At 43.4% G+C, this 6,545-nt stretch overlaps 1 protein-coding gene across 2 annotated transcripts in view; it reads right to left on the reverse strand.

The window, feature by feature from the left end:
* Positions 1-5,321, reverse strand: part of ITGB1 (integrin subunit beta 1) — a 55,098-nt gene extending 49,777 nt beyond the window's left edge. Inside the window, exon 1 of one of the 2 annotated variants that reach the window (XM_043965643.1) lies at positions 5,158-5,321. The gene's annotated coding sequence lies outside the window, so the exon portion shown is untranslated. The remainder of the gene's footprint in view (positions 1-5,157) is intronic. The other variant, XM_043965644.1, reaches the window with a different exon arrangement.
* Positions 5,322-6,545: the final 1,224 nt, after the last annotated feature.

Raw genomic sequence — 6,545 nt, forward strand, 5'->3', positions numbered from 1 at the left:
TATATAATTAATACTATAAAAGTTAATGTAGTAGGGGCAGCTAGGTGGCGCAGTGGATAAAGCACTGGCCCTTGATTCAGGAGGACCTGAGTTCAAATTTAACCTGACACTTGATACTAGCTGTGTGACCTTGGGCAAGTCACTTAACCCTCACTACCCTGCCTTAAAGAAAAAAAAGTTAATGTAGTATAAAAGTACTGGTATAAGTTATTTGGATTCTAGGAATGACATGGTTGTAAGAAGTAAACTGAGATCTTTGAGAAACAGGGACTGTCTTGTTTGCTACTATATGTATCTCTAGCACTTAGCAGAATGCCTAGCATATGCTAAGCACTTAATATATGCTTTATTGAACTACAGATCTAATTATGGAAAGCAGTTTATTCTCTTCTTAAGTGAAACTTCATAAAATTTTTTTCCACAGAATTTGTTAAACTAGAAGACTTATATTTTCTTCACACAACTCATTATAGGCTCTGACTCACTGATTCCATTTCTGGGCCAATAACCTAAGAGTGGACAATAACCTAAGAGTATTAACAAAAAGAAATTAAAAGAAAAAGGTTACTACATATAAAAAAAAAATTCACAGATTTTTAAGGTTATAAAAGTAAAAAACTATAAACAATCAAAATATCCAATAACTGGGAAATGGATAAAAATCATAGCATATTAAAAGTAAATGTAAAGATTTTAATGAAAAGATAATGGGAATTTTTTTGAAAATGAAGTCAGATATGATCATATAAACAAAAATAAAGACAACAAAATTATCCATGGAGCAGAGAATTAGTATTGTAATTTTCTTGAAATCTGTATCAATTTTTCTAATAAAAATGTCAATAGTTTGAATGTTAAGGTTTCATTTTGAGTTACTTAATATCTTGTTTATGTATACATATTCAAATTAGTGTTTCTAAGATGCTTTTCTAAAAAAAAAGAAGGAAAAAAGAAAATATTTATAGCATTAGACAGTGCCACAGTGTGAGCAGTAGTAGAAACCCTTAAGCATCATAAACCCAATTGTTCTAATTTGGACTCTACTTCTTGACTATCAAAAAAGAAAAAGTGAAAGAAATGGATAATGTAGGGAAAAGGGCTAACAGCCATCAAGGCTTCTGCCTACCTGGTGGAAGGCCTTCAAAGTACCTTAGCTACTCAGTTCTCTCTCTTTCTGGTATTTCCACAAGGTACTTCCTCTATATGTACATTTTGTATTCCTTAGCTAACTACTAAATCTGGATCTTGATTTGATTTGAGAGACTATTGTTTTGTGCATCCAGAGTGTCTTTTTTTTTGCCCCCTTTTGTTTTTAATTTCTTGGAAGCTGAAAAATTCTCATTCCTAAATTGGGGGATGACTTCTAAAAATAAAGCAGTTTTGTCAGTGTACAATAGCTTTCCCTTTGATATTGTGTTTTAAACAAAGAATACTGTCCCAAAACTAAACTGGAGCTTAAATGTACATGAATATGTTGCCATAAATGAAACTATTTGATTAGTTCTAATTCTGATAGCTTGCCAATTTTCTACAAAATAACAATCTTAGCTAAAAATCATTTCAAGCAGAGAAGTTAAGGGTTAAATCTAAAGAAAGTACTACATGAATTAGGCTGGATATAAACTCTCTCTCTCTCATTTTTTTAAGGCAGGGAAATGAGAGTTAAGTGACTTGCCCAGCTAATGTCCAGTGTCTGAGGTCATATTTGAACTCGGGTCCTCCTGAATCCAGGGCTGGTGCTTTATCCACTGCGCCACCTAGCTGCCCTGGATATAAACTCTTGACTTCAAGATCCAAATTTTAAAACGATTCAGGTTACTAACTACAAAGTCATTTCCATTTTTTGGCTTGTTCAGAACATATAGAGAAATCAGTCCATTATTTCAGATCAATTCCTATAGGGCAAATACCTATAAATTAACAGTTCAATCAGCAGATTCAGTTGCCTCAGTAAAACAAGCAGGTTGCCCCTTTCATCTACCATTCTAAGAACATAGAAATGGAACTACTTTTTTCATTCAGTATTGGTAATTTTGAGGACCAAGATTGATTATAATAGAAGGGAATGAAGAAATCTACATGACTATTATAATAATTAAATTAGGTGATATTCATAGTTATTAATTCTCATATTATTTCTAATGACCTAAACTTTTAAAGGGGAAATATGGCAAGGCAAATCAAGTGTCTATTCTGTAAAGTTAACAGTACTAACAATATTTCTATATTTTTAGAAGCAAGCCTTGTGTTCTTTATGGATTTTTAAGACTAAGTGTATTCTCCTACATTTCTAATTAAATGAAATTATTTTTATTTGAATTTTAAAAATTAATTTGAAATTAAATTTATTTTTTGCTTTTCTATCTGCCACTTTATATTCCAACAAAACCAAACATTGACATTTCTATATTAGTTTAAGTCTTAGAGAAATCAGCTTAACTGGGATCCTAAAAAGTAACCTAAGTACATAGTTTTTTAAAAAAGGATGTATTTATTATAACTGTACTTGTCAACTTGTTACTTTAAACATTTCCTTAAGTCATTCATTTAAAATTATTTTAAATGGCCAAAATTGTGAAAGTTAAGAAGCTGAGCTGAGCTAGGAGCTAGGAGCCAGGAGACCTGTCTATAAACTAGCTCTCTGATCTTGGGCAAATCATTTAACCTCTTTGGCTCTCAATTTCTTCAAGAAAAGCTTGGACTACCTGATCTCTAAGATTCCTTCCTACATTTTGTATGTATTCAATTCATTCTATCCCTCATTTCCCAGTAGATAATAAAATTTTTAAAGTTGGGGACTGCTTTGTGTAGTCCCAGTGCCTAGAAGTGCCTTGGTTATTAATATTTTTATTATTGAATTGAATTCATTAGTGCAGAGACTTCATCACAGAAAAATCAATGCCAGTAAAAATCCCTTTAGAAATGTATCATTTTGTCTTGAAACACAACGAACACTAACAATCCAGTTAATTCCCTCCCATTCAAAAAATTTAATTTGTAAAATGTATACTCAGGAAAACTTCACTAGATATGGTAGAATTACTTTAATATATTTTTTTAAATTGATGTACTGAAATTTCATAAACCCGATTGGGAACTAAAAAAAAAGGTTGTCAAATTTTGTGACTTTTAAGTATGCAATTTTGGTTGCCATACAATTGACAACAAATGAATAGATTACACTGAGAATACAATAAGCTGTTCTCAATTTTAGGAATTTATAACCTATGGGGGGGGTGAGTGGGAGAATGAAATAAGATTTGTATACAAATAAGATCATCCTTAGAGATCATATAGTCCAACTTAATTTTATGGATGAAAACCTTGTGACCCAAGTAACACAACTAGCTAGTAGCAGAGTTAAATCTCCATACTCCCGTATAGTTCGATATTGGAAAGGCAATATGGAATAAATAGTGCAGAGAGCTAGAACAGCTTTGTCTTCAGGAAGACGTGGGTTCAAGTCCAGCCTCAGACACATACTGGCTCAGCAATTACAGACAAGTCACTTAATAGTCTCAGTGCCCATATAACACTTTAAGATTATGTTACAGAGAAGTTGCTGATTTGCTTCAGTGGAGGATGTCCCCACACTGATGAAATCACAGACCAGAACCAAAAACAAAATAAAATTTAGTGCTACAAAAATCTTGGTTATAACAATCTATTATTGCTACAAAAGTATGCATTTAAATATCGCCTATAGTTTAGCAAAGTTTGTGTTCTGACACAAAGACCTAAATAATTTGGGGGAAATATGCCCAAGTTGTTGCTTATATTCATGTACCTACCAACTTTTTATGTGGCAGGGTTAGTCCTGTACCCATTATATACATAGCCACACACACTCAGGGCCCATGGTAAAAAACAAAAACAAAAAAGAAACATTTCCCCAACATTGCCAACATTTTCTTGGCTGAAGAACTTCCTAAATCATAAAAGCATGAGACAATGAAAAGTATAGCAAGAAGATCTAAGGCTGCTTAAACTTCAAGCTTTAAAAGGCAACAGAGCCACCGAGTTCACAGAAATATCAAGTAGAAAAAAAGTCCTTCGATAATAATCCATTGTACTTCAGGTCTCACCTGAGCCTATCCAAAAAACCCTACTTTAAATCCCGAGGGTGTCCAGTTAGACCAGTAAGTAACAGAACCGTAGAACTGTCAATGCAGAAAGATCTCTAGAAATGGCAAGCCTCTTTCTGTACAGTATGCTCATAGCGAACCGCCTTCTCGATGCCACAAAAGTGACACCTACAACCCGGCCCGGCCCGGGGACACATCCCAGCGCAAGAAAGGCGGAGGCGAGTGTCCCGTTCCTTCTAGCCCGGGGCCAATGACGCAGCGGCTCCATTCCCTAGGCAGGGCACATGGGGGTTTGACAAGAGTTCTGGTCCAAGGGAAGTGGAGGTGAAGAAAGAGGAAGAGGAAAAAACGGGGAGGTGGGGGGTACGGATGGGCGTGGAACCAAGGAGTAGACTGGGAGATGATGTGGGAGCTGGAGGAGACGGGAAGAAAAGGGGGGCGGAGGTGAGAGAGAGGAAAAGACCAAAAGAAAAGTGGGGGGGGGTTCAATAAAGGAAAAGACGGGGGAGGGGGAGAAGATGGGGGAGGAGCAGAAGGAAAGAGGGAGAAGGTGGGGAAGAAGTAACCAGAAAGGAGAGAGTGGGGAAAAGTAGAAGAAAAGAGGGAGAAGTAGAGGAGAAGCAGAAGAGGGAGAAAGTGGGGAAAAGTAGGGGAAAAGAGGGAGGAGGAGGAGCAGGGGAGAGGGGCTGGAGAGGAGCCTGCAAGGAAGCAAAGTGGGAGAGGAAAAGGCCAGGGAGAAAGTGGGGGGAGGGGGAGGGGAAGGAGGAGGGGACGAGCGCCCGGAGGAGGGCGGGGGGCGAGCATCCCGGAGGGCGAGGCGCGAGGCGCCGAGGCTAGGACCGATCCGGCCCCGGCGCCCGGCTGACTCCCCTCTGGCCCCAGGGCAGGAATTCCTTGCCTTATGCGGAGGAGGCCCGGCAGTCCCCACCCCCACCGCGCCCGCTCCGTCCCGACACAAAGAGCGGGGCCGGGCCGGGGCTGCCTTTCCCTGGATCCGGCCCCAGCCGGGACGCTGGGGCCGCCGCACGCGCCGCCGCGCCCCGCCGCCCCCCGGCTCCGGGGTTCCGCTCACCTCGCCGCCGTCCGCGCGGGGCTCTGTGAGGCGCGCACGCTCGGGCGGCGGGCCGCGTGCTCCGGGCCCGGCCTGGCTCTCTCGTTGCCGCGGCCGCTCCGAGCTGCTTCCCCGGCTCTCCCGGAGGGCGGGCGGGCGGTGGCAACCGTTCGGGCTCCAGCTCCGGCTCCTCCTTCAGGGCGGGCGGAAGGGCGAACCCCTCCCTCGGCCGCCTCCCACTCAGGAAGCCGCCGCGGCGGCCGGGGCACGAGGCCCCTCCCCCCGGGCATCGCCCTCCTCCTCCGAGCAGCCAATCCCCATTCTCCTCTCCCTCCCTCCTCCCGCCTCCTTTCGTCCCCCTTCTGGTCGCTGCCTCCTCCGCTCTCCCCCTCCCCGCGCGGACCCAGCCCCGCGCTCCCTCCGGAAACGCATTCCTCCCGGGCCGCGTCAGCCGCTCCGCCGGCAGCTGAGGAGGAGGACCAGGAGGAGCCAGCGGGCGGGGGAGGGAGCACAAAGGAAGAGGCGGGAGGGCCAGGAGGGAGCGGCCGCTCTCCGCATCGCGCCTCCCGGCCTCAGTTTCCCTGTCTGTGAGAGCCGGCTGGGTTCCCTCCAGGTGAACGAGCTGAAGCGAGGCTTCTGGGGCCTCGGACCCCTTCGGGTCCCGCCCGCCCTTCTCAGCCCCGGGACGGGGGCACCCCCAGCGGCCCAGCCGGGCCCAGGGCCAAGCCTCCGTCGCCTCCGTGGCACTGTCTGAATTAGGAGAGACCGGGCAGAGGGTCTGGAATTTTAAAAAATGAGAGGAAGACTTGGGAGGGCCTTTTAATCTGGGTAAATAAAGGCACTTGGCGTGGGTTAGACCAAGCTCTCCCAGGCCTCCTCCAGCCCTTAGGCAGGATGGGGAAACTGAGGCCAGAGGCAGCAACTGCTCGCGCGCCCCTCCCAAACTACCTTGTGTTTAACCATTTTGTGTGCATTAATGTTGTAGTTATGTTGTGTGTTATGTACTTGTCTCCCCCTGCCCCTCCCATTAGAATATAAACCCCTAGGAGCAGGAGTGCAAAATGCAAGCGCTTGACAAATACTTTGTTGATTGACTCCAAGAAAAAACAGGTCTGTATCCCCGTTATTCTGATCTACCTCTCTCCTCTCAGCCCAAAGAAATTTTTGTAAAGCCTTAGGCTAATTAAAAAGAAAGGAAATAGTATTCACTATGAAACTTCTGGACGGGCTGGGCACATTTTAGATAAAGGCATTGAAACTGAATACCAAGGTCATATAGAAACCCAGTTACTCAAAACATATTGCATGATGCCATCTGGTTAAACCAAAGATTCGGCTGTTTGGAAAGTTGTGGCCTTCTTGGGCAGAATCTAAACTATAGACTTTAAGAAGATGGAGGGGGGTGGGGT

Source organism: Dromiciops gliroides, chromosome 5, assembly GCF_019393635.1.
Source record: "Dromiciops gliroides isolate mDroGli1 chromosome 5, mDroGli1.pri, whole genome shotgun sequence".
Lineage (NCBI taxonomy): Eukaryota > Metazoa > Chordata > Mammalia > Microbiotheria > Microbiotheriidae > Dromiciops > Dromiciops gliroides.